The 27,314-nt window shown below is 46.5% G+C and overlaps 1 long non-coding RNA gene across 2 annotated transcripts in view; it reads left to right on the top strand.

Moving 5' to 3' along the window:
* Positions 1-27,064, top strand: part of LOC149455433 (uncharacterized) — a 28,688-nt gene extending 1,624 nt beyond the window's left edge. For both annotated transcript variants that reach the window (XR_016314063.1, XR_016314064.1), the window contains exon 3: positions 26,964-27,064. This is a non-coding gene — a long non-coding RNA (uncharacterized LOC149455433). The remainder of the gene's footprint in view (positions 1-26,963) is intronic.
* Positions 27,065-27,314: the final 250 nt, after the last annotated feature.

The following is a 27,314-nucleotide window of genomic DNA, read 5'->3' as shown; positions in this document are numbered from 1 at the left end:
TGTAACACACTAAAGTGAAAATTCAAAATACAATCGTGAATAACATAAAACAATTTATAAACCCATAAATAACATTAATTCATATAAAATGTGAGAACAGTGTCCACTGCAATGCATTAGCACACACATGCAGGTGAATTTTGTGCGTGGCAGGCTCAGGTGCTGTGGAGTTTGCCAAGGGAGGAGGTGTAGATGGAGAAGAGAAGGGGTCCGAGGACAGAGCCTTGGGGGACCCCAACAGAGAGGGGGAGGGGAGGTGGCACCGTTGTAGGAAACGCTGAAGAAGCGTTGGGATAGATAGGAGGAGAACCAGAAGAGAGCGCTGTCTCTGATGCCAAGGGAGAGTAGTTTATTAAGGAGGGGGTGGTCAACTGTGTCGAAGGCCGCGGAGAGGTCCAGGAGAAGGACGACAGAGTAGTCGCCTTTGGCTTTGGCGGTTAGTAGGTCGTTAGTGATTTTGAGGAGGGCGGTTTCGGTGGAGTGTTGGGGACGGAAGCCGGACTATAGTGGGTCAAGGAGGTTGTTGTCAGTTAGGTGGGCGCTCAGGCGATCGTAGACTAAGCGCTCAAGGAGCTTGGAAGTGAGTGGCAGCAGGGAGATGGGTCTAAGGTTGTTTGGGTCTGTGGGGTCCAGGGAGGGCTTTTTGAGTATGGGGGTGATGTGCGCATGCTTTAGGGGGGGAGGGGAATGCGCCAGTAGAGAGGGAGAGATTGAAGATGTGGGTGAGGGAGCTGATGAGGGAGGAGGGGGGTGACTGGAGGAGATGAGAGGGATAGAGTCCAGGGGGCACGTAGTGAGGCGGGCTTCTGAGAAGACCCTGGTGACTTCCTCAGTGGTAGCAGGGCTGAAGGAGTACAGTGCTGGGGGGTTACGGTAAGCGGGGCCTTGGGTGTGGTGGGGAGCAGTGCGGTTGCGAGGTCAGAGGAAAGATGAGGGGGTGATGGGGGTGGAGGCTAGGTGGGGAGGTAGATTGCAAGTTGACTATGTCCTTACGGATTGCATCAATCTTGTTGGGAAAATGGGTGGCAATCTCGTGGGCGGTGAGTGAGGTACTGAGTGGAGGAGGGGGGGGAGCGATCAGGGAGTTGAAGGTGGAGAAAAGTCGGCGAGGGCAGGTGGAGAGGGTGTTGATCAGGTTTACGAAGTAGGCCTGCTTGGCGGCATGGAGGGAGGAGGTGTAAGTGAGGAAGGCAGATTTGTAGAGGGAGAACGCACGAGGGGACCTGGTTTTGCGCCATAGTCTCGCCAGCGCGCGAATGCGACGTTTGAGGCATTTAGTATGGTCATTCTGCCATGGTTGAAGCGGTCTAGGTTTGATGTTGCATGTGGTTAGGGGTGCCAGAGAGTCTAGGGCAGCTGACAGGGAGTCGTTGTATGTGGTGGTGGCTAGGTCAGGACATGACAGTGGAAGAATGCTGTCGTGTAGGCGGTCGGCAGCCGAGTGCCGAGTGCCGGGCCGGGTTCAGGTTGTGGAGGTTGCGGCTGGAGATGGTTTGGCGCCTTGGGGGGGGGGGGTTAGGGGAAGGGGAGATGGAGAACGTGAGGAGGTGGTGGTCGGAGAGAGGGAAGGGGGTGTTAGTGATCTGGTTGAGGGTTCAGAGGTGGGAGAAGACGAGGTCCAGGGTGTTCCCATCGATGTGGGTGGAGGATTGAGCGTACTGTGTGAGCGTGAAGGAGCAGGTTAGGTGGAGGAGTTGGGAAGTAGCCGGGTTGTTGTCGTTGATGGGGATATTGAAGTCCCCAAGGATGATGGTCGGTAGCTCAAAGGAGAGGAAGAAGGGAAGCCAGGCGGCGAAGTCATCCAGGAAGCGGGGTATGGATCCAGGAGGCCTGTAGATCACTGCGATCCTTAGGGGAGTGGGGGAGAAGAGCCGGATGCAGTGAGTCTCGAAGGAGGAGAAGGATAGAGAGGGGGGGGTTAGGGAGGACCTGGAAGGTGCTCAGCGGTGATAGGAGCAAGCCGACACCACCACCTCTGCGACTGCTCAGTCTGGGTGAATGGGTCCATATGAGACCTCCACGGGTGAGTGCCGCAGGGGAGGTCATGGATGGCGGTAAGCTTGTTGCAAACCGAGCGGGCGTTCAGGAGTGCAACTGAGAAGGGAGATGGATGCGGGGAGGAGGGGTACAGGTATGAGGTCGAGGGGGCTGCGGCGGCTGGCGGGAGCAGGGGGGTCCCTGGGGGGGGTGAGGTGGTGAGGGGCCAGGGTTCGGGGAGATGTCCCCAGCGGATAGAAGAAGGAGGAGGGTGAGGAAGGTGGCATGGGAACGGGAAGTGCAGATAGCAATGTTCAGAATGCAACAAAGTGTTAAATGACAGCAGAAACAGTACCAAATTTGCCAGCGTATAAGACGACCCCCTAATTTTCCAGTTAAAACATAGGTTGTCGGCTATACTCGCCTTATAAGACTACCCCTCTTCCAAGGCAACACCATTTAAAAACATCAGATTTGATTGAAATAATTTTAATTAAAATGGTTATGACTTACCGGTACTTAAAATCCTTCAAAATCCTCATCATGTTCATCCTCTGACATCAGCAGCTCAGTTAGAGCTCTTGTACACAGCAGCTGTCAAGCTGGCATTCAGGAGCTGTTCTGTGTTTTTTTCAGCAGCCCCTGAACTCTCCCTAATGCTTTCCTATGTGTCCATGCAGGGGCGGACTGACAACTCATGGGGCCCCTGGGCAATAGGGGAACATGGGGCCCCTGTGTCCTTGCCCAAACTCAAAAAAGCCTATGAAAAAGGTACCGGGGCCCCGTACTGACCCCCGGGCCCTTGGGCAGTGCCCGAGTTTCCAAATGCTCAGTCCTCCCCTGTGTCCATGTACACTTAGTTGTTTACAGGCAGTTGAGTTTACAGACTTTTTTTGAACGCACCAAACTTGTGTTCAGGAGTAGATTTTACCAACGTTTCAAACGCCAAATGCTTGTAAATGCTGTAAAAGCGGTTAACCGCGTTTAGAAGCATTTGCGTTTAGAAGAGTTTTTTAACTGTTCCATATCCAGATGCTGTCCAGAGCCTTTTTTCATCAGCAGAACTGAATGCAAAGCGTTTTCCATGTATTCATGGACCTATTACACCAGCGCAGTCAGTTCCAGGTTTTGCATGAAGGAAAAAATGGTAGAACGTGCCGCATTATGCTCATGATGGGATCCATAGTGAATACAACCAGAAAAGACAGGTCATCTCAAAACATACTGCTCTCTCTGCTTCTGCTCTCTCTATTTCTCACAAAATGTCTGAAATAGTTAATTTTTTACTGTTTTTCAGTGCATTCTGGGCATTTTAGAAGGTCTCCTGAGGTTATCTTTAAAAAACGCTTCTAAATGCAAACGCTCATAAATGCGGTATGCAAACACAGCTAAACAGAAGTTTTTTAACTTTCGTTTTCCAGCAGTCATTTTCCATCGTTCAGAAGTGTTTTCCAAATGCACCGTGTACATGGACCCTAAGACTACCCCCCTTCCGAGGCAACATCATTTTAAAACATCAGATTTGATTTAAATAATTTAAATTAAAATGGTTATGACTTACCGGTACCTAAAATCTTTCAAAATCCTCATCATGTTCATCCTCTGACATCAGCAGCACAGTTATTATGTTCCTTGGCAAAGTTTTCAACTTTCAGTTTGAAACTGGCTTCATATTTCCTTCTTCTTGCTGGAGCCATGATGGGGTCTTGTCTAACAGCCATTTTGTTTAAATACACCCACTAAAATATCAGCCCGCTGGATGTGCGGTAATACTGTGTGTATGTTAGCTTTGGCTACATACAATATACATACAGAATGTACGCTGAGCCAATTACAGTGAGCGATGTATTATATTAATTAATTCAAAGCCTGCTTGGATTAGCTGAGTCACAGAGGTGGGCTGATGATGTCACAACCTCTGCCAATCCGAGCAGGCTTTGTGTTCATTAATAAAATACATCGCTTGCCGTGATTGGCTCAGCGCGGTATACTGTATGTAGCCGAAGCTACCGTACATACAGTATTACCGCACATCCAGCGGGTTGACAGATTAGGGACATTTGTTTTGAGCCAGCTTGGCCCAAACGAACTAAAGGTTCACACTGTATACCCCACGTATAAGATGACCCCTGATTTTTGGGGTATGTTTTCAAGTATAAAAAGTCATTTTATATGCCGGAAAATACGGTAGATTATATGAAAACCATATGTTTATAAGATCAAGTCATACATTGCAAAATTTATTTTGGTCCATATTGCCATGAGTTACTGTTGCCTTTCTATCATCTTGAACCAGTCTACCCATTCTCCTTTGACATCAACAAGGCATTTTCATCCACATAACTGCCGCACACTGGATATTTTCTCTTTTTCGGATCATTCTCTGTAAACCCTAGAGATGGTTGTACGTGAAAATTCCAGTAGATCAACAGTTTTTGAAATACAGCTCGTCTGGCATCAACCATGCCATGTTCAAAGTCACTTAAATCCCCTTTCTTCCTCATTCTGATGCTCGGTTTAAATTCAGCAAGTTATCTTCACCACGTCTAGATGCCTTAATGCATTGAGTTGCTGTCGTGATTGGCTGATTAGCAATTTGTGTTACCAAGCAATTGAATAGGTGTACCTATTAAAGTGGCCGGGGAGTGTATACTCCATATTTCTCTCAGAGCTATACTTAACCATGTAACATTAGTGTACAATAGAGAAGGGAAGTGGAAAGGAAAAAGGATAAAAAGAAAAAAAACAAAAAAACAGAGGAGGGAAAACATAGAGATCAGTGATAATAATAAAAACAAACTTAGGCTTTACTTAGTCATCAAAATATGTCATCCTTGTCAGGTTCCTATATGTGTCAGGATATTTTTTTTTTTTTGTTCCAAAAATACTTTATTGTTATAAGAGAAGACAAAAAAGCATTTAGAGCATGTACAGCCATAGATCACAGTCAAAACATAGACATGACATGTTGCTTCCCGTTTCGCAGACGGGCCAAATTGTAAACAGTCATACAAGACGAAATGGTATAGGACAATACATCAATCATACAATGCAAAATGAATGCATACCAAGAGGATATCTTAATCATTAGTTAGTGGCTCTATCTATCTAGAGCCACGTTTCTCAGCCAGGGTTCCATCAGAGGTTTCTTGGGGTTCCTTGGCCAGTGAGCAATTTCTGTTTCTCAGATAAGTTCTCACTGACACCATTGATCCTTTTATCTATATATATGGGGGAATTCTTCCCAATGATCACAAGCGTAAGGAGCATTCTTACCACAGTCTATCATACTAATGTATCATGTGTTGTAGATATATCACTGCCCCTTGGGACAAGCTGGAATATATTATGGGTCCTGCGCTCAATAGATCCAACCCTAAGCAAACCCAATCCCTCTGGCACAACTGGTAATGAATAGCAAATACCCCGCCAAGAAATTTGCTGACACAGGGTTAAATGAAACAAGAACAATTTTATGGAGAATGAAATGCAGTGTAGAGGGGTGGGGTTCCCCTTTCAACTTCAAAACTTACTTTTCTTCTTTTATGCAATGCAGTAAATTTGGTCTGCCACTAGAGGGCTTCACAGCCAAAAATCTCCTGATGGCAGAGTTGCACTTTAAGCAGAATACAACTGATATCAAACAAATAAACTTACTTATACTCTATCAATGAAATGTATTACCCACACCGGTGTATGATTCTGCTTCTGAGGGGCGTTAGCCAAAAATCACCTCAGAGTCAGAACAGAATGCAATAAAGAGGTACCTCTAATAAGGCTACTAAGCCAGATTCCCCCACTCTAGTCCTTGTAACGGTGGAGCTCTAGTTGGTGCACGTTTAGTCCTTACAATGAAGTAAATAGCAGCTGAAGGCTTCTTTGGAGTTTCAGCTGGTGTGGGTTACATCCAATTTTACTAGGTTTCTGGGCTGAGAGGGTCCAACCTCAGTGTCTGAACGCAACACAAAGCACCCCAAGACCAGGGGCAGTCGCAGGATGCAATCTCCCAGTATGTGTCAGTCCCCAGGGTAGACAGTCTCAATTACACTGGTGGTGAGGGGCAAAGCAGGCAGAGGGATCTGTGGCTTGCACAGGGCCCCGGATGGGTGAGATCCCAGCAGTGGGGTGCGGATGTCCCAGTCTATATGCAAAGTGTAAATGGTGTGTCTTACTCTCTCCAGGGGGACAGCTCATCAGACTCTGAACACACAGCAGGGTCCCTCTATCCGCACTGAGTGCTGTAGTGCCTCCTCCTCTGCTTGGACGGGCTCCACATGTCCCTGTCTTTTCTCCAGCCTCGTGTATCTCCCCTCTCCCCTTCACTTCCTGCTTCCTCCCCCTCCCAGCGTTCTTTGCTGTGTAGTGGATGAGTCATGAACTTGGCAGAATGCCCAGGTTTTACAAATAGGGGAGAGAGAGGAAGGACTGACTGCTGAACATGTGATTCCTTCTGAATCCTCTTGTACAAGGAGCCTGCTACACACTCCCCCCACCAGAGAAGCTTTGGTCCTCCAAAGACAGCAGTAAAAGCAACCTGTTACATGCTTTTTATATACACGCGGAGAAAAAGCAAAGTTAGTACACACAGGAAATTAAATTATTCACACTTGCATAAGAATCTGGCAGAGGAACCTCCCACCATGTAGCAGAGTGAGGGTTGTCCTGCCCATAGGCCACACTAATGGGAATGGCCCAACCAGATGTGCCAGGGGGTGAGTTGGGGCTGTTCTCTACCGAAACTGCTGTAGGAGAACCAGGCGTCACGCGATTCCTTTGAGAAGCATGTACTACTTCCTCAGAGTTTTCACCCAACACATCATATGTCAGTCTCTTTGGGGGTTGAATAACTCTACGCTCTCTCTGTTCTCTGGGCTCTAGCAATGGTTCTGGCTTTGCTTCCGATGTTGGTTCTGACACTACTGACTCATCAACCCTCGCTTCTTGCTCGATGCTCTCTGTCTCTCCCAGTTCAGCTTCCTCCACATCTTTGCCCTCATCAACAATGGACCACCAGTCTTCAGGTTCTTGCAAGTCTTCTGCAGGTTGGGCCTGAGGCACAAATTCAGGAGCCTCTGGCCTAAGAAGAACTACGTCAGTCACTCCAGTGGAAGAAGGAATGGTGGGTTCGGAAATGTCAGATGGCCACAGCAAATCTGTCCCTACCTCCTCACTCTCACTGTCCTCTTCATCTGCAGGAGGTGGTGTGGTTTGTGACCTGGTCACAGGTCTAGTCCTCTGAGAAGTTGAGGGGGTAGACTGTGGATCAGATTGTGATGGTAGACGGACTGCATCTGACAAAGGCAAAAGGTGGTTGCGGTGCCAGGTTTTGAGTCGGCCAACACCCTTTTCCGGTCGAATCTGGTAAACTGGCAATCCAGGCAATTGTTTGCACATGACATAGGGCTCTGATCGCCACCTATCCGCCAACTTGTGTTTTCCAGGGATACCCAGATTTCTCAGTAAGACTCTGTCTCCAGATTGTAAGTCCTGTACTCGCACTCTGAGATCAAAGTTCTCTTTGTTTCTCTGTCCCCTGGCGTCTGAGGTGGCTTGAGCCTTCTCATAAGCAATCTTCAGGCTTTTCCTTAGGCGGTTCACATATCCTCTATGGGAAGCTGCAGAGGTATGGTCTACAGAGGTTCCAAAAGCCAAGTCTACTGGCAGTCGGGCTTCCCGGCCGAACATCAGCCGGTAAGGAGAGTATCCTGTAGCGTCATTGGCAGTGCTATTGTAGGCATGTACGATGGCTGCTACATGCTTACTCCAGTGTTGCTTTTGCACTGAAGTCAAAGTCCCGAGCATATTCAGGAGGGTACGATTGAATCTCTCTGGCTGAGGATCTCCCTGAGGATGGTATGGAGTAGTCCTCGACTTTTGGATGCCTAGTAGACTCAAGAGTCTCTTGATGAGATTGCTCTCGAAATCTCTCCCTTGGTCTGAGCGGATACGTTGTGGTAGTCCGTAATGCACAAAGAACCTTTCTACTAAAATCTTTGCCACAGTTGATGCTAACTGATCTCTAGCAGGAAAAGCCTGGGCATACCTAGTAAAATGGTCAGTCACTACTAGGATATTTCCCTGTCCACTCTGATCCGACTCCAGGCACAGGAAGTCAATGCACACCAATTCCATGGGTCCCTGACTTTGAAGGTGGCCCATTGGGGCAGCTCGTTGAGGCAGAGTCTTCCTCTGAATACATCGGATGCAGGAGTGACAGTAACTTTCAACTTCTGTCCGCATGCAGGGCCAGTAGAAGCGGTCTCTTACCAAACAAAAGGTTCTTTCTGGTCCCAGATGGCCATGGTCATCATGGAGAGCAGTCAGCACCGTTTCTCTGTGTTTTGCGGGCAAAAATAGCTGCCATTTCTCTTCAGGATCATCAGAGGGGCCCCTTCGGTAGACCACTCCGTGGCGTAACTGTAGCCGATCCCACTCACGATGTAGCCGCCGGGCCTCCCTTGACGATGTAAGAAGCAAATCAGGGCTTTTGCTTTCTAAAGCCTTCAATACTAGGCCGCAGAGGGGGTCTTCCAACTGATCTCTTCGCAGATCCTTCCTGGAAAGCTTGGGCAGGCCTTCACCCCCAACCTGGGTGACATTGCAATAACACCTGGGAACGCCAGACGCCGAAATCCCAATGTCTTCTGCCCTGGACCCACCTCTTGTTCGGTGTTCCACTCCTTGGCATAAGGCTCGTACCCCTTCAGAGGGCACCTGAGTCCACTCTTCTGGGGAATCCTTGGAACAGTGAGGTCTTCGGGATAAGGCATCTGCATCCCTATTCCCAATCCCTGGCCAATAACTGAGGCTGAAAGTGAACTCCGATAAGGCAGCTAACCACCTGTGGCCAGTAGCATCCAGCTTAGCTGTAGTGAGAATGTATGTGAGGGGGTTATTATCTGTTTTTATCACGAATTCTGCTCCATATAGGTAATCTCGAAGTTTGTCCACTACTGCCCACTTCAAGGCCAAGAATTCAAGCTTGTGGGTGGGGTAGTTCTTCTCAGCGGACGCCAAACCCCGGCTCACATAGGCGACAGGTCGCAAGCATCCATTCTGTTCTTGATAGAGGACTCCCCCTAACCCATCTCTACTTGCATCCACATGCAATTCGTACGGCTTAGCTGGGTCTGCATAGGCCAGGATTGGGGCGGTGGTTAGACTCTTTTTCAGCCGTTCAAAGGCCTCTTCACACTGGGTTGTCCATTGTCCTTGAATAGATTCCCTAGGCCTCCTGGGTCCCACTGCTGGCTTCGCAGGTCTAGAAAGATCTGCATCATCATTGTCTTCTTCGTTTCTGAGCAGTTCATTGAGTGGGCGGGCTATCCGAGCGAAGCCCTGGACGAATCTGCGATAATAGGAGCAAAAGCCCAGGAAAGATCTGAGCTCTGTGACATTTGTGGGCCTCGGCCATGAGGTGACAGCTTCCAGCTTCTTGGGGTCAGTGGCCACTCCATCGGCAGATACGATATGACCCAGGTAATTGACCGAGGGTTGGTAAAACTGGCACTTCTCCAAAGACAACTTCAGTCCCTCATCATGAAGTCTCTTGAGCACCTTCTCCAATCTCTCCTCATGTTCCTCCAGGGTCTTCCCGAACACAATGATGTCGTCCAAGTATACCAGTACTTCAATTAAATTCATGTCACCCACCGTCTTCTCCATCAGCCTTTGAAAGGTGGCTGGAGAGTTGCACAAACCTTGAGGCATCCGGTCAAATTCAAAGAACCCGGGGCGTGTCCAAGATGGTGACCGGAGCGGACGCATAATCCGGAGCTCCGGCGCCGATTTTCGGAATCCGCTGCCATCCGTGCTGCAGCGGATCACAGTGGAGCAGAGGAGGGCCCTGGTGTCATTCCGGATACCTGGGAGGTGGATTCCGGGCGACATTTCCGCCCCTCGTGGCGGCGGACATCCGCGGCCTAGTGCGGCCGCGCGGGCCGGGGCTCCGGCGTTTTCCATCCACATCCGCTGCCATCCGTGCTGTGGGGGATCATCCGAGGACGTCTGCAGCATCCTCTGTATCACAGAGGCTGGGAGAGGGACGCCGCTGTGTATTGCTGCTCCCCGCGGCGGCGGCGACGGTTGCGGCCTACACCTTCTGCCAGAGGCCTCCTTTCACCTGGACACAGTGAGTGGGGGGTACAGGCGGCATCCTGTCACTATGATCTCCCCACAGTGCTTTGGGGAGTGGGCCACATATTAATAGCCCCAGAATCCACCATCCTCTGTGACTGTGGCCCTTACTGTGCTCAGAGGCCTACTGGGGCCTTGATACTGCCCCAGAGGGTGTCTCCCTGCGGGGCCCTGTGCTCAGAATTGGAGGTCCTCTGCTTCCTGCTTCCCATCCGTCCCTCTCATGTCCTGAGTTGGGATCCAATGCCATCATCTTGCTCCAACGTGAATTTTTTGCAGGATTGCTGCGACTTATGTTCTATCTACCCTCTCAAGGCTTGCTGAATATTTTTACAATATAATGTTATCGCATATGGATCTGACAGCATCCATGTAACTACAACCCTGAACCTATTTTGGGCGCTATAGGTCCCCTGGGGTTATAATCTTCACTCACTTTCCAATTTTCAGTTGATCACCCCCGGGAGATTACTTGTATGCCGTCCACCAAGAAAAAAAAGGGACAAGCTCAGAAGTCCCTCACAACATACCTACTAAAGGCTCACGAGATTTGCGGCATGTCTCCAGTCAATACAGAGCAAGCATCCCTGTCCGATCCCACGGGATACCACCGCTCCCTTATCGACCTTAGTCAGCGAAAATACACAGCATCTCACAAAAGGGGACTTGGAGTCCTGCTTGGAATCTATGTACGCCAAACTAGCTGCCAAATTTCAATCAGAATTGCATAAAAGCACTAATGTTCTCTCTCAGGAAATAGCCACGCTGGGCTCTAGGACAGACCGCTTGGAAACCAAACACGATGAACTTAGCCTGGCCTATGGTGAACTTTCCAGAGAGCATGATCATTTACAAACGGCCTTTTCACAACTGCAGGCGCAGGTCGAGGATCTTGACAATCGCAATCGCAGGAATAATCTGCGAATCAGGGGAATCCCGGAGTCTATGTCAGATCTTTCATTAATTATAACCAAATTGTTCAAGTCACTCCTCCCAGATCGTGACCCTGGATCTTTTGCTTGTGACCGCATCCACAGAGCCCTACGCCCTAAACCTCCTGCTGACAAGCCGCCTAGGGATATTGTCTTGTGCATGAAGGATTTTCTGACCAAGGAAGAAATCCTCAGAGCTGCTCGCAATACTCCAACAATCTCCTTTGAGGGCTCGGTTTTACAAATCTATCCTGATGTTTCCCCGGCCACGTTGGAGAAACGTAGAAAGATGAAAGAAGTTACAACTGCCCTGTTCTCAGCTCGTATCCGCTACAAGTGGGGCTTCCCTTTTAAGCTGATAGTTCCACACAATGGGAGCACATATATCGCTACATCCCCTCCCGAAGGTAGAGCAATCTTGGCCAAATTGGGCTTGGCGGATGCCCCATCACCTCAACGTCCACCCTCCACCCCTCGTATTTCTCCCATTTGGCATACCCCTTCCCCACGGAGGGATAGAAGGAGAGTCAGACAAGAACCGGGTTGACGTGTCCACTCTCACTTGCCTAATACTCATTGTCTTGATAGTCTTTGGTTTGGTCTATTGTTTTTTTATGACTTTACTAAGATTTGGGACCCAGGGATTTTGCTCTCTATTTTTTACATTGTCAGGTTGTGTATTTCTGTGGTTGTTGCTGTGCTATTTTTGCAATACTGAATATTTTGTATGCCTTGCATTGATAACTGTACGGGTTAAGGTATAACAAGGGTCATTGGACCCTCCTAATTGCGCCCATTAATTCATGGTTGTACTACTCTTTGACACGTTACCCCACCCTGCCTCCTGACATGGCCGGAGGTGTCGCCATGTTGCCATGGAAGAGCACTTCCAGTTCCGGTTTCAAAAACGTTTTTGGATCATTTTCAGCGGATTATTAACAATTTTATTTGGGGAAATAAGCATCCACGTTTTGCCTCATCCATTTTATATCGCTCACAACGGACGGGAGGTCTTGGTCTTCCCAACTTTTGGCTATATTACCTCTCGGCTCGTTTTGCGCAATTATCACAATGGGCTACTATTAACTCTCAAATCCCATGGATTAAGTTTGAGTCTCAGTCGATACGTCCTTTTTATTTACCGGGAATTTTATGGTCTAAAATCTCCCCCCGATCGCTTACTTTTCATAACTCTATAGTGACCCACTCACTGACACTTTGGTCCAAATACAAGGCTAAGCTGAGTTTAGTCTCTCATATTCCCCCAGGTGTTTCATTTTTTGGTGATCCTACTTTTGTTGTAGCCTTTTCTTCCCCTCACATGTTTCGTTGGTGGTATGATCGATCCTTTATCAGATTGTCCGATTTCCAAAGAGGAGGATCTTATATTACCTTCGATATGCTGCGCGTGCTATTTGATGTTCCTCTTCGTGAGTACCTTCGTTATAGACAGATTAGGCACTTTTTTAATGCGCACTTTGGCCTTACCCCGTCTTCTCCGATCTCTTTTTTTGAGCGTGTCAGCCGTGACTCTCCTAGAGGTAGGGGTCTTATTTCAGATCTTTATCACCAATTTTTGATCTGTCTTTTTCATGCTCCTCCTATGTACAGGCAGAGGTGGGAGGAGGATTGTGGTATCACTTTTTCGGATGAGGATTGGGACTCCATGGTGGATAATATATGCAAGAGCTCTAGATCTCTTTCGGTTCGCGAGACGGCCCTTAAAGTTTTAACCAGATGGTATTATACTCCGTCCAGACTACATACAATGTTCCCACAAACATCCCCTTTATGTTTCCGGGGCTGTGGCCGCACAGGTACTTTGGTCCATATGTTTTGGGATTGCCCAAACATATCTTTGATCTGGCGTAAGATATCTGAGGTGGCTACCTCACTATCGGGCAACCCGATACAGTTGTCTATACAGACCTGTTTATTGGGGGTTCATATCCCAGGGGTCTCTGATGCCACTCTGAGATTGCTACATACATTATGTATTGCCACTTTGTGGTCCATTGCCCTGCATTGGCGGTCTAATGCTGTACCCTTGGACTCTGTTTTACACAGAATTGACACTGTAATGCTTATGGAACGTATTTATTATACACTACTGGATAAGATGCACTTATACGATAAAAAATGGGAGTCATGGAAGGATTGTAGACATTTATTGCATGATTGACAACATCCCCGGTAAAGAATGGCTGACATATATTGTTGATAGCTGTATCACTCAATCTGTTTTATCATTTATGTATCTCATGCACTCATAACTTTTTTTCTTCCTCTATCTTCTTTTTTATGTTAATATACTTTTATGTATTGTACGGTTCAAATGTGCCATATTTTTGTTGACAATATCACTTTCATACTGTGCTGTTGTTTTACTGTCTACTTATGTACAATAAAATCGTTTGTAAACAAAAAAAAAAATTCAAAGAACCCTATTGGGGTTATGAACGCGGTCTTTTCTCGGTCTTCCGGGTGCACGGGGATCTGGTAATACCCATTCTTCAGGTCCAGCACACTGAACCACTTTGCCCCTGATAGGCTTTGCAAAGCATCCTCTATCCTGGGGGTGGTATACTGATCAGGAACAGTTCTTCGGTTTAGCGTCCGGTAGTCGATGCACAATCTTAAAGATCCGTTCTTCTTCCGGACCACCACTATCGGAGAGGCGTATGGGCTTCGTGACTCTCTGATGATACCTGTCCTCTTCAACTCTGCCAATTGCTCACGCAGATCTTCCAAATCTCCCAATGGAACTCGTCGAACCCTTTCCCTGAATGGGGCGTCTTCTCGAAGCCGGATCCGATGATGGGCACTCTCTGCACACCCCACATCGAACTCACTTCTGGAGAATGCAGCCCGCCACCTTAGGAGTTGATTCTTCACTCTCTCTCTCCATTCCGGGGAAAGGGGGGTGTTCCTTGGGTAAAACGCATCGACAGGGATTTCTTTCTCTCTTCCGTCCCCTAGCTCAGTGGGCAAGATTGGGGTTGCAGGATCCACATGTCCTAACAGCACCCGAGCTGGGATTTTCACTGGGGCAGCAGTTGGATTATGAACACTGACCGAAACCTTTCCGTGGCTCCTCCGTAGCGCTTTTGTTGACACTACCTCCGGGAGGATCTCCACTCCTGTGTTCTCTTCACAGCCACCAGCCTCAAGGACAATGAAGGGGCCTGGCTGCTTCCAGGTCAATTTGACTGATGCCTGTAAACACGCCACCTCTCCGGGTTGTAGCACCTTCTCATGTTGATCCAGGCGCCATATCTTCCCTATTCTTTCCGCTGGGGCTCTCCTCTCTTGTACCAGGCGCTGATATGCTTGCCTCAGCATGGGATGTACAGAAGTGGGTTGATCATTGGGCTCTTCGACCAATGGCGCCAGCAGCCTTCTGACAAGATTGGTGTTGGTCCCTATGATTAGGGGACTCCCATTGGCCCCAGGCGGCCGGGGACAGATGACGGCTAAGGCTTCGAAAGTCTCAGCCTTCCCTGTCATGGAAGGATCAAAAGTTAGTCTGACCGATAGGTAACCATCATAGGGAAACTTCTGGGTTCCTATGCCCCATATTTCCAGATCTTCCAGCTTCTGCAAGGGCAAATGCTTCAGATGCTTGTCATAGAAGTCTCGGTACAGAAGGGTTACTTGGGCTCCGGTGTCCAGAAGAGCCCTGGTATAACTCCCTTCTACCTGAATCAGGACGACAGGGGAGGGTCCCACTAAATTCTCAGGGAGTGGTGAACAGGTAGCCGTCTTCTTCTGTTCTGCAGTTCTTATCCTTACTCTCCTCCTGGGGGAGTTTTGGCTCGGCCTAAGCCGTGGTTGACTCCCAGGTTTGAGGTGTGCACTGACTCCCTGAGGTGAAGTGGCATCTTCCCTAGGCTGTTTGTAAGGGATGGTGGAGTCCTTCTGGATAGGGCCAGATTTTCTCCTCACCCCCCTTTTACTTGGTTGAGTGGAGCTAGCTGCGGTGGTGGGGTCCCTGGGTTGCTCCTTCACCAGGGCCCTCTGAAGTTTTCCGCCGGTTTTTGGCGCTTAGCTTCAGGCTTCCTGGGGCTCGGACAGACTCTCCTGACATGTCCGGTCCCTCCACAATTAAAGCAGGTAATTTGAATGGTGGGACTAGTTGCTTGCATTGGGGCAACTCCTGACAGGTTTTCAGAAACTGCTCTCGTCTCTCTCGCTAAACCCGACGGTCCCGCCATTAGTAAGGTCACCATCTCCATTAGTTGGGACACCTGAGTCTTAAGGAGTTCAACTTCAGGGGTGTCACCTCCCACATTGACTACCCGGACCCCTACAACAGAGTCTGACTGTCTCTCTTTGTCATCCAAAATGGCTTCCTCCTCTCTCACAGTCCGGATCAAGTCTGGATAGTTCAGGAGGCCACCATCTCGCCGAGTTCGTAATAGAATGGCAATGGGGTCTAGGGGCCTGGCTCCCCGTAGGACTTGTTGCACCCAAACCTCATCTACTCTTTCAGGGCCTATTCCCCTTTTTAGCAGAATTTGGTATATTATCTTGTCTAGACGTCCCATGTAACTGGAGAGTTTCTTCCCTTCATTTTGGTAGGTATGCTCTAGCTGATAGATGAGGTCTGAAGCCTTTTCAGTACGCCCAAATACATCTTGTAAAATATCTAGATAGCCCTGAGCAGTGCAATCCTGTTTGCTAAGTTTTAGGTTGCGAATAGCCTCCAATGCAGGGCCCCTTAGGCTCTCCGTAATCCTCTGTTTCTTGTTGGCCTCAGGAATGTCCCATTCACTTAGTGCTTGCATGGCTTGGTCTAGCCACTCTTCAAAGCCATCCTCCCCGGTAGGTATTGGTTGCCTATCCGAGAAGAATCGGAGCTTCCGATACATCCCTGTGTATGGAGAGGGGTCTTTACGGCATTTTAACATGAAGTCCCCCAATGCAGTGAGGAATTCCGGGCCTATGGTGGCTAGAGGTGTCTGGGACAGGGGTTCTTCCCTTTCAGGTCTTGCACAACTAGGCCCGGGGGTGTTCAACTGAAGTAACTGGAGCCTTGTCCCATCCTCTATTTGGATATTGGCTCCTTGGAAACTGTCAGGGATCCCCTTCTTCCACTCTAGCAGGGCATATGCCAGGGTGGTGTCTGAGGCGGGTATCACATCTATCACCCACGTTTTCTTTCCCTCTGTGGGTAGTGCATTCACTATCTTGGTAATCTGTTCTTCGGTCCCCATTTCTCTGGGGAACTCGACCACTACACTCCGTTCTGGGCAAGCATTTTCCCTGCTGCACCACTTGGTCGCGGCTGCGACGTCCATCTTAGGAGTTGGTATAGGGCACTGCTTGAGTGGTTGTTGGGTAATTGAGCAGCAAGAATCCCGGACGAGCCCCCACGTGTAGCACTGCCCCTTGGGACAAGCTGGAATATATTATGGGTCCTCCGCTCAATAGATCCAACCCTAAGCAAACCCAATCCCTCTGGTACAACTGGTAATGAATAGCAAATACCCCGCCAAGAAATTTGCTGACACAGGGTTAAATGAAACAAGAACAATTTTATGGAGAATGAAATGCAGTGTAGAGGGGTGGGGTTCCCCTTTCAACTTCAAAACTTACTTTTCTTCTTTTATGCAATGCAGTAAATTTGGTCTGCCACTAGAGGGCTTCACAGCCAAGAGTCTCCGGATGGCAGAGTTGCACTTTAAGCAGAATACAACTGATATCAAACAAATAAACTTACTTATACTCTATCAATGAAATGTATTACCCACACCGGTGTATGATTCTGCTTCTGAGGGGCGTTAGCCAAAAATCACCTCAGAGTCAGAACAGAATGCAATAAAGAGGTACCTCTAATAAGGCTACTAAGCCAGATTCCCCCACTCTAGTCCTTGTAACGGTGGAGCTCTAGTTGGTGCACGTTTAGTCCTTACAATGAAGTAAATAGCAGCTGAAGGCTTCTTTGGAGTTTCAGCTGGTGTGGGTTACATCCAATTTTACTAGGTTTCTGGGCTGAGAGGGTCCAACCTCAGTGTCTGAACGCAACACAAAGCACCCCAAGACCAGGGGCAGTCGCAGGATGCAATCTCCCAGTATGTGTCAGTCCCCAGGGTAGACAGTCTCAATTACACTGGTGGTGAGGGGCAAAGCAGGCAGAGGGATCTGTGGCTTGCACAGGGCCCCGGATGGGTGAGATCCCAGCAGTGGGGTGCGGATGTCCCAGTCTATATGCAAAGTGTAAATGGTGTGTCTTACTCTCTCCAGGGGGACAGCTCACCAGACTCTGAACACACAGCAGGGTCCCTCTATCCGCGCTGAGTGCTGTAGTGCCTCCTCCTCTGCTTGGACGGGCTCTACATGTCCCTGTCTTTTCTCCAGCCTCGTGTCTCTCCCCTCTCCCCTTCACTTCCTGCTTCCTCCCCCTCCCAGCGTTCTTTGCTGTGTAGTGGATGAGTCATGAACTTGGCAGAATGCCCAGGTTTTACAAATAGGGGAGAGAGAGGAAGGACTGACTGCTGAACATGTGATTCCTTCTGAATCCTCTTGTACAAGGAGCCTACTACATAGATAAAGCCATTTTTAGCAGGGGTTTCCTGAGACTGGAAAGTTATTTCAGGGGTTCCTCCATATTGAAAAGGTTGAGGTTGCCAATATTTTATCAAATTTATCATATCTGTCCTGGCAAATATGTACCCATTGCTCAGATTACATGATAGACTCAACTTTTTTTGTCAAATTTATATCAGTATTTGGTATCATTGATAACCTCAGCACCACATCTCCCATGTACAATATCAAAAATAACAAAAAATGAGTAAATAGGATTTTTAAGATGCTAACAATTCTACCCTCAGGAGAAAAAGAAAATACATAGAAACATATGTAAAAACGTACATTTTATTACAAAATCATACTATTAAGCTATACAGCAAATGTAATTCACATGTATATAAATGACAATCAGTGAATATAATGTGCCAACTATAATGTGGCTATAAACACACATAATAAATTACTCACAATAGTATATATATCATTCAAAACAAAAGAAAAAAACTGTTGCGCCTATAGGTGAAGGCACCTGTGAATTCCATTTGTATTTGTATTTGCTCCTCAGCTGTACCCCTTGAACCCCTGAAGAAGCTCAACTTGCAAAATGTGTTTGGACTTTACGCTTTCCCTTTACTTTATTTGTTTAAATGTATATTTGCCCAGGGCACTGCTCCATCCTGTGGAGAGGGGGTGCTGGGAGCTTCAGCTTGTCAGTATCTGAGACTGGTCCGCAGATCAGTTAACAGAACTGGAGAAGACAGCAAGCAGTCAGGTAGGGGCATTTTATTGCAGAAGAGACACTGCATGACTCTTCTTTGATAAAAACCTGTCTGCTCTCTGTTTCTTTTTTTGTTTACAAATGATTTTATTAGTTTTTATGAAATAGGCTGCAAGGACAACATTACAGCATCAAGTAACATATAAAACAGAGACAAGGCACATCTGTAATATACATTCCAAAAAGGTACAATCATGTAAGGCATACAAATTAAGTGTATGAGCAAGATAGATAAAAGGGTAGGCAGAACAATAATGGCACCAACAGAAAAACACGATCAATTGAATCATAAATATTAATTATTCAGATAATAAATGTCTATGAGTTTTCCAAACCTCCCACTTTCTGTGGAATAACTGCATCCTATCCAGTAACATATAATGAATACTCTCCATGAGCATTACTGCATCGACTCTCAGCAAAACCGAGGGCAATGGCACCGTGGGTGACCTCCAGTGCAGGGCAATGGCCCACAGGACAGAAACATAGACGGTATGGATTAGCCTCATAGCCCCTGATGCGAGCTCCCAACAGGCAAGACTACATAGACAGATGCACAGGTGCACTTGCCACAGCAGAGGCCACTTCAGAGACCCTGCGCCACACCAAAGAAAGGATTGGGCAAGCCCAAAATGTGTGCACCAAGGTACCAGCTAGGCCACAACCTTGGAAGCACAGATGGGACATCCCCGGAAACATGACACTCAGCCTAGAAGGGGTATAATACAAGTGGGTTAGTACTTTGAGGGCCGTCTCCCAAACAGAAAGAGAAATAGAGCTCTTACGTATACTATCCACCATGGGGTCCCAATCCTCTTCAGAAAAAGTGACACCACTATCCGCCTTCCATTTCTGTCTATATAAGGGTGGTGAGGAATAGATAGTTACCGGAAAAAGAAGATACAAGTCTGAAATAAGACCCCTGCCCCTAGGACATTCACGGCTATTACGTTCGAAAAAAGTAATCGGGGTCGAAGGTGTCAAATCAACATGTGTATGAAAAAAATGTCTATTTTGCCTATAACGATAGTATTCCCGGAGCGGGATATCAAAAAGTGTGCGCAGTATCTCAAAAGTGATATAAGACTCTCCTCTTTGAAAATCAGATAATCTGATAAAGGAATGATCATACCACCAATGAAAGACCTGTGGAGATGAGAATGCTATAGTGAATCTCGGGTCTCCAAAAAATGATGAACCTGGTGGGACAGAAGATAGAAGATTTAATTTAAATTTATAACGGGACCAAAGTATCAGTGAGTGGGTAACAATAGAATTATGGGACATCAACATGCGAGGAGGAATTTTTGTCCAAAATACCTGGTAAATAGAACGGACGTATAGATTGAGATTCAAATCTGATCCAAGGGATTTGGGAGTTAATAGTCGCCCATTGCGATAGTTGTGCGAAGCAGGCCGACAGATAATAGAGCCAGAAATTGATAAGACCAAGGCCTCCCATCCTTTGCGATTGATAAAGAATTGAAGAAGTGAAACGAGAACGTTTGTTACGCCAAATAAAATTATTAATCACACGTTGAAAACGATCTAGAAAAGTTATCGAGACCAAGATTGGGAGAGCTCAAAACAAGTACCATAATTTCGGCAAAACATTCATCTTTACTGTCTAAAAATGAGATAGGGTATCCATACCAGATTTTTAATAAAGTAGAGAGGCGTGACACACATGGTGGTATCACGTACCTGGTGATGGAGGCCAATGGAGAGAGGGCTTCCCTTGCGGCTAAGTTCCAGACTCCCCTGAGAGTGGGACAGTGGGAATCAGGCCCAAAGTTGCACAGGTCACCTGTAGGAGTGCTGGTTGGTGGTCCACTCAGAAGCACAGCTGGTGCACGGGAATAGGTCTGCAGACTGGAGGCGCCTGTGCGTGGTGTGCAAGCCTTCCGGGATTTGGATGTTTGCGGGTTAGTCAGTTCGAGCAAAGGTCAGGTACCGGGTGGAAGACAGAACAGACGTGGTCAGGTGGGATAGCCGAGGTCAGATCAGGGGGTCAGTAGAGCAGACAGGTCCAAGAACAAGCCGGGTTGGAATCAGGACATCAAGGCACAGGCACAAACCACGGGGAGCTAGAGATCATCCAGCAACCAGAGGAAGTGATGAGCCTCCTTATAAAGGCCGTCTGGCACCAGACTGAGGCTGATGTGTCCTTCTGCGACCATGTAGAGTATTGGCAGAAATGCCAGAACGTCTGCTGTGGACAGGACCCTGACAGGTGGGTAATTAACTGCAAATAATCTCGAATAGCTGGGAGTAATGCAGGCCATAGATGGGGAGAAAAACGGCAGATTTTTCTTTTAAAAAATGAAAAATTGGTAGTTCAAGCGGCCGACGTTACCATCAATGGTAAAAAAATCGGCCGATCTTCATCCCGTCTAGAGCCGGCAAAAAGTGTCCCTGCAGAGAGCTCTGCTATTTCTTTGACAGTTCTCTGACAGTTCCTTGACATTTACAGAGGTTGCAACATTGTATCTATTTGTTTCCATTTAGGATACAGATGTTTTTATTCGGAAACAAATAGATACAATGTTGCAACCTCTGTAAATGTCAAGGAACTGTCAGAGAACTGTCAAAGAAATAGTGGAGCTCTCTGCAGGGACACTTTTTGCCGTACTGGAATTCCTCTAATTTTTCATTCTTCTTCTTCTTCTCCTGCTTCATCATCCTCCTCTTCTTCTTCTTCTTCATCATCATCCTCTTCTTCTTCTTTTTCATCATCATCCTCTTCTTCTTCGTCATCATCATCCTCTTCTTCTTCCTCTTCATCATCATCATCCTCTTCTTCTACTTCTTCTACTTCTTCTTTCTCTTCATCATCATCATCCTCTTCTTCTACTTCTTCTTCCTCTTCTTCATCATCGTCATCCTCTTCTTCTATTTCTTCTTCCTCTTCATCATCTTCATCCTTTTCTTCTTCTTCTTCTACTTCTTCTTCCTCTTCATCATCATCATCATCATCATCCTCTTCTTCTTCTACTTCTTCTTCCTCTTCATCATCTTTATCCTCTTCTTCTTCTTCTTCTACTTCTTCTTCCTCTTCATCATCATCCTCTTCTTCTACTTCTTCTACTCTTCCTCTTCATCATCATCATCCTCTTCTTCTTCTTCTTCTACTTCTTCTTCCTCTTCATCATCTTCATCCTCTTCTTCTTCTACTTATTCTTCCTCTTCATCATCATCATCATCCTCTTCTTCTTCTTCTTCTTCCTCTTCATCATCATCATCATCCTCTTCTTCTTCTTCTTCTTCTTCTTCTTCTTCTACTACTTCTGCTTCCTCTTCATCATCATCATCCTCTTCTTCTACTTCTTCTTCCTCTTCATCATCATCATCCTCTTCTTCTTCTTCTACTTCTTCTTCCTCTTCATCATCTTCATCCTTTTCTTCTTCTTCTACTTCTTCTTCCTCTTCATCATCTTCATCCTCTTCTTCTTCTACTTCTTCCTCTTCATCATCATCATCCTCTTCTTCTTCTTCTACTTCTTCTTCCTCTTCATCATCATCCTCTTCTTCTTCTTCTTCTACTTATTCTTCCTCTTCATCATCATCATCCTCTTCTTCTACTTCTTCTTCATCATCATCATCATCCTCTTCTTCTTCTTCTACTTCTTCTTCCTCTTCATCATCATCCTCTTCTACTTCTTCTTCCTCTTCATCATCATCCTCTTCTTCTTCTTCTACTTCTTCCTCTTCATCATCGTCCTCTTCTTCTACTTCTTCTTCCTCTTCATCATCATCATCCTCTTCTTCTACTTCTTCTTCCTCTTCATCATCATCATCCTCTTCTTCTTCTTCTTCTACTTCTTCTTCCTCTTCATCATCTTCACCCTCTTCTTCTTTTTCTTCTTTTTGTCTTCCTCTTGCAGGTCACTGCTCATGCGCAGATTTTTTATCGGTAAAAAATCGGCCGATTTGCCCATTATTGCCGCGAAAATCGGCCGATTTTTTTCCAACTTTACCGGAAAAAAAAAACGGCCAAAATACCAAAAAACGGCCGACCAAATCGCCCACTAATGATCCGAAAATCGGCCGATTTTATTTTCGGCCGAAAAATCGGCCGATTTTCGACCCATCTATGGCCTGCATAAGATACACACCCAGATAGGAGATCCGATCTGTGGCCCAACGAAAAGGGAAAGAGCTGCGGAGAGATTCACCCAGGGAACCTGCTCGCTGTTTCTTACAGTGGAACGTCAGTTCCACTTTAATGTTTAGTATCCCAACAAAGTAATGAGGGGGACGTCCAGACAACAACTGAAAAAGTAACACTCTTTATTATATCCAATAAAGTGCAGCACACCATTCAAATACCCCCATTTAAGAAACAGTGAAATTTCAATACTGGAGTACAAAAGTACTCCAAGTCTGAGAAACTGACAAATGTTTGTTGAAAACCAGAAATAACTGAGCACCTTAAGTCACCTGTCACACCGCTGCAATTTAAGATAGATTTGTGTGCCATTTCAGCACGATTTCTGAAGACTTTATTGCTACTTGTGAAGATTCTCAATGATTTCTTGCAATTTGCAGTGCAATTTCCATTATATTCTATGTATGTGAAATTGCAACAAAACTGCAGAAAAAGTAATACAAAAACTACTTTAGAAATCGCGCTGCAGCAAATCGCACGTGTTAAGACACTGACATTCACATTCATTAGATGCGATTTCAATGCGCAAATCGCACCGGTATGACCAGGCACTAAAGACCAGTTCACATTAGAAATGCAGAGCAAACCATTCCCATGTAATGCAATATGGCAGCCCACTTATTCTATTGCCATTAGATGCAGTGTTGCATGGGAAAAAAGTTATTGGGGGGGGTGACATCATGTTTTATTGCACCAGGTGAACACCAACCCTAGTGACACCACTGAGTAGAACTGTTTCCTACCATTAAACAATATGTGCTGGACCATGTAATTATAAGAACATCTACACTTACAGTTTTCTCTTAGTACCCTGCAAAGCCCCACAAATACTCGATGAATCTGACAGTGAAGTCCACCTAATGCAGCTTCTCATGATGGTGTGGTAACAATGCTGCACTGCTCATGTATTCACAGCAGAGTCAACGCATTTATGTAGGCTTTGTCTGCTTGCATTACAGCCAGATGAAAACGTATTACAGAGGCTGCACACAGAGCATTGCCACAGCTGGTTCTCAAGCCCGTAGATTGCTCATCAGCACCTGACCCAGAGGCACATTTACCACAAGGCAAACAAGGCAATTGCCTAGGGCAGCATTTTTTAGGGGGCAGCACTGCCCCCTAGAAGAAGGGACATATGCAGTATGAGGACCATGTTGAATCTGAGAGAGGCTGCAGGCTTCTTGATGGTGTATGCAGAGCAGATTGTCGTTCCTGGGGATGTCCAGAGCTGTGAAGGTGAGTATCTTTTTCTCTGTCTTTGGTGTCATGCTCTCTCCGCCGGGAAGGGGTGGGGGGGGGGGTGTCCGAATTTTTTGTTGCCTAGGGCAGCACAAAACCTAAATACACCACTGACCTGACCACACCAAGCCCTGCCCACCTCTTTCTGAACTGGCAGCACTGCCACTGTGAGCTAGAATGTCTGTAGGGGAGAGTATAGGACACAATTGAAGGAGGATTTAGCTCAGTCAGAAGAGCTGAAGTACTCCTTTTTTTTTACTTTTTGAGGTTTGTAGATAACATAGTTACTGGATTTTGTACTTGTTTAGACAGGATGCTTTAGTTGTACTTTAATTTTAGAAGTAGACAGTCGTTTTCCTGATCTAACTACCCAGAACTGTCACCTACCATATTATATAAGAATAGTTATGACCAGGGCTTTTTTCAGCTGAAACACGGGAGAATGCTGTTCCAACATCTCTAGCACTGAATGTCTGTAATGGCAAGGGGTGCTGGGTTGTGCTGGGGAGTCTATTGATACTGGATGCTGGGGATCTATTTTTGCTGTAGGGGGTCTATTTTTGTGGGGGATCTATTGTTGCTGGGGTGGGTCTTATGGTGATGTGTGGGTCTACTGTTGATGGGAGGGATCTACTGTTGACAGAGGGGTCTATTGTTGATGACTACTGGACAGTCTATTGATGCTGGCTGAGGGGAGATCCATTGTTGCTGCTTGGGATCTATTGTTGCTATGGGGTATTTTGTTGAGGGTGGTCTATTGCTGCTGGGGGCAATCTATTGTTGCTGGTTAGACTTATTGTTGCTGGGGGGTCTATTGTTTTTCTGTTATCATTAGCAAATTCTAAATAACTTATCACCACAAAATGATTCTTGGTTCTGTATCCTCTAAAAAGGGTGGCACTGGGAGATGGGTAGGGGGTGGAACCAAGGAACATTGCTCAGAGGTGGGTAATGGGGTGGAGACAAGGGGTGTCTTGAAAAGGAAGAGTTCCTGCACCTATTCTCTGAGAAAAAAGCCCTTGTTATGACACCACCTAATACCTCCTGCCTCTTTGTAATACGTATGTAGCCAGGTGCTGGCACTAGTGCCCCTTTTTAGGATAATAAGGCAAAAGTGAACTTCACAGAATTTTTATTGTGAAACAACAAGTATCGGAATGCCCGCTTGCTATGTTCCTATTGACTGTTTATATCCTCTCCTGATTGGTCAACATCGGACTATTAGGAGGAGATGCTCTTAAGAAAAAGAACTGCGGGAGCTGTATTTTCACTGTACAGGTGGCACTGCATTATAGAGGCAAGGGAACTACAATTTCCAGGGAGCTATGAAGGCTGGGAGGAGGATTGGAGAGGGCCACTTGGCGCAAGACAGAGGAAGGAAGCAGATGCCCAATATAGAGTGCTTAGCACTCAAGGCAATCACCTTCCAGTGCAGCCTAAGCTACAGCACCCCAATGTTCTATTGCGGGTTTGCCAGTCTTCTTCTGCATCTGCAGCAGTACAGAACTGGTTCGCTGGCCTTCTTCTGCATCTCCAGCAGCACAGAGCAGGTTTGCTGGAACTCAATCATAGATCCATGAGGGGTCCTTCCGCCATCGGTATCCATGGCTGAAATGCAGGATCAGTGAGAGGGTCAACCTATTACACACCCTATACAGCAGGAATTGAGACTTTAGCCCAACAATGTCTTGTCCTCCTGCTCCCTAGGCATTGCCCTGCCTGCTTAGTCTACCACTGAGCACTGCCATATTATCCACCCAAGATTACCCCATTAATCCAGAGCCACCTTTACTTCTTACTGAACTTATTGCATTTTTACTACTGTTTACGTTTTTCTACAAAATAATTTCACCAAACACCTCCTCAATAGTTTGTCTTCTTGAAATGAGAGCAGACGGAAGTCATCAAGCATCATCCATTGTGCACCACGGTAAGGGCCCCAACAAAGCCGGCAGAAATAACTATTTTCACCTGAGGATTGCTTTATTTCCTATATAGAAAGATCCTGCAGGCAAACTTGAACCTAGCAGGGTCATTTCAGTGTTCTAACAACAGTGTAGCCTCCAGGGGTTAACATTATTCTTCGTCAAGCTGCCCTAATTGCAGTCTTAGTGAGCCTGTTACAGTTTAAGCTGGTTGGGGTGTATGGTGAAACCTGGCCCAGTTACCCTTGGTGTTGCACCCTGTATGCAATTTTGGTATAGAAGTACTCTGTATAGGAACAGGAGTTATAGCATTTTGGTCACAGTTTTGTATTACCTTGCTTTATATGAGCAGTCTATTTCTAATACACACTGTCAGTCTAATCTGGTGTTGTTCATTCTATTGAATAAGGGGTGTGTCAGAGTGGGTAGACCAACTAATCTGGTGTTGTTCATTCTATTGAGTAGGGGTGAGTCAAAGTGTCAAAGGCGGTAGACCAACTAAGCAGAAAAAGAAACTAGTTTTAAAGGGCTTATCAAACTAGTGGCTCCTATGGGGGTGCCCTACACATAAAATATCAGATATACATTACTGTCCCCCTTTGTAATGTACAGCGCTGAGCGAACTATTGGCGCTTTATAAATACTGTATAATAATAATAATAATACTTATTTTACATGGCACCAGATATGACCACAACTGTGTTTAATATCCATGTTAATACCTATGAGTCAGTTTTAAAGATTCCCAAGGGTAAATTATATTCTTTTGGTCCTAACAAGATGTTTCTATTGCTGTTATATGATAGAGCATTAAAGCAAAATTGTGGTCGATTTTAAATACATTGTAATCATCAATAAAGCTTGATAAAACACCTTCCACATGTATTATGTTCCCTACCATCCCAGCGAGGTCAGTTGTCCGGTCCTCAGTTGTCCGATCCTCAGTGTGACTTACTCTGTCCAAAGTCTAAGCAGTGCTGGACCATCTTGATAGCCACTAGTAATGGGCTGCATGTTCGAGTTGAACGTAAGTTCGACTCGAACATGGGCCGTTCGTGTGTTCGTTGAATTCTATTTTCCCACTGCGCCCTGACAGTGCCTTGTGATTGGCCAATGCATTGCACCTGACCACAGGTCAGGTGCAATGCTTTGGCAAATCACAGGGCATGATCATGTGACTTTATCACCCTATTTAAGAGCTGTCATCGAGGCGCAGCTGTCAGATGGCAGGAGCCAGTGTCGAGGGTGTAGCTGATTTTTTTTTCTATTTTCAGGTGGCGGGCATCGAGATTGATGTTGGATCTACTTTGGGGGACATTTTTTTAAATTGCTATGTTTAATAAAGGACCTGTCTAAGACTGTCTCCTGTCTTTTTTACACTACACTTTTTTCTATTGTGAATGGATAGTGGTACCATGGGGGTCGGGATCTGGGGGCTGTCTTTTTAAAGGGGGCTTCCAGATTCTGATAACCCCCTGCCAGCAGAGTCGAAGCCCTTGTCCCCATCAGCATGGGTACAAGGAGCTTTGGGGGGGGGCCCCACTGTCCCAAAGTACCCCCCCATGTTGAAGGCATGTTGCCTTGTATAGTTCGGGGGGGGCACTGGGGGAGGGGGAGGAGGAGCA

This window comes from Staurois parvus, unplaced genomic scaffold (genome assembly GCF_062004578.1).
Source record: "Staurois parvus isolate SC_StPar_1 unplaced genomic scaffold, SC_StPar_1.0 ptg000394l, whole genome shotgun sequence".
Lineage (NCBI taxonomy): Eukaryota > Metazoa > Chordata > Amphibia > Anura > Ranidae > Staurois > Staurois parvus.
The sequence above is the reverse complement of the archived record's forward strand: the minus strand, read 5'-3'. Positions and strand labels throughout refer to the sequence as shown.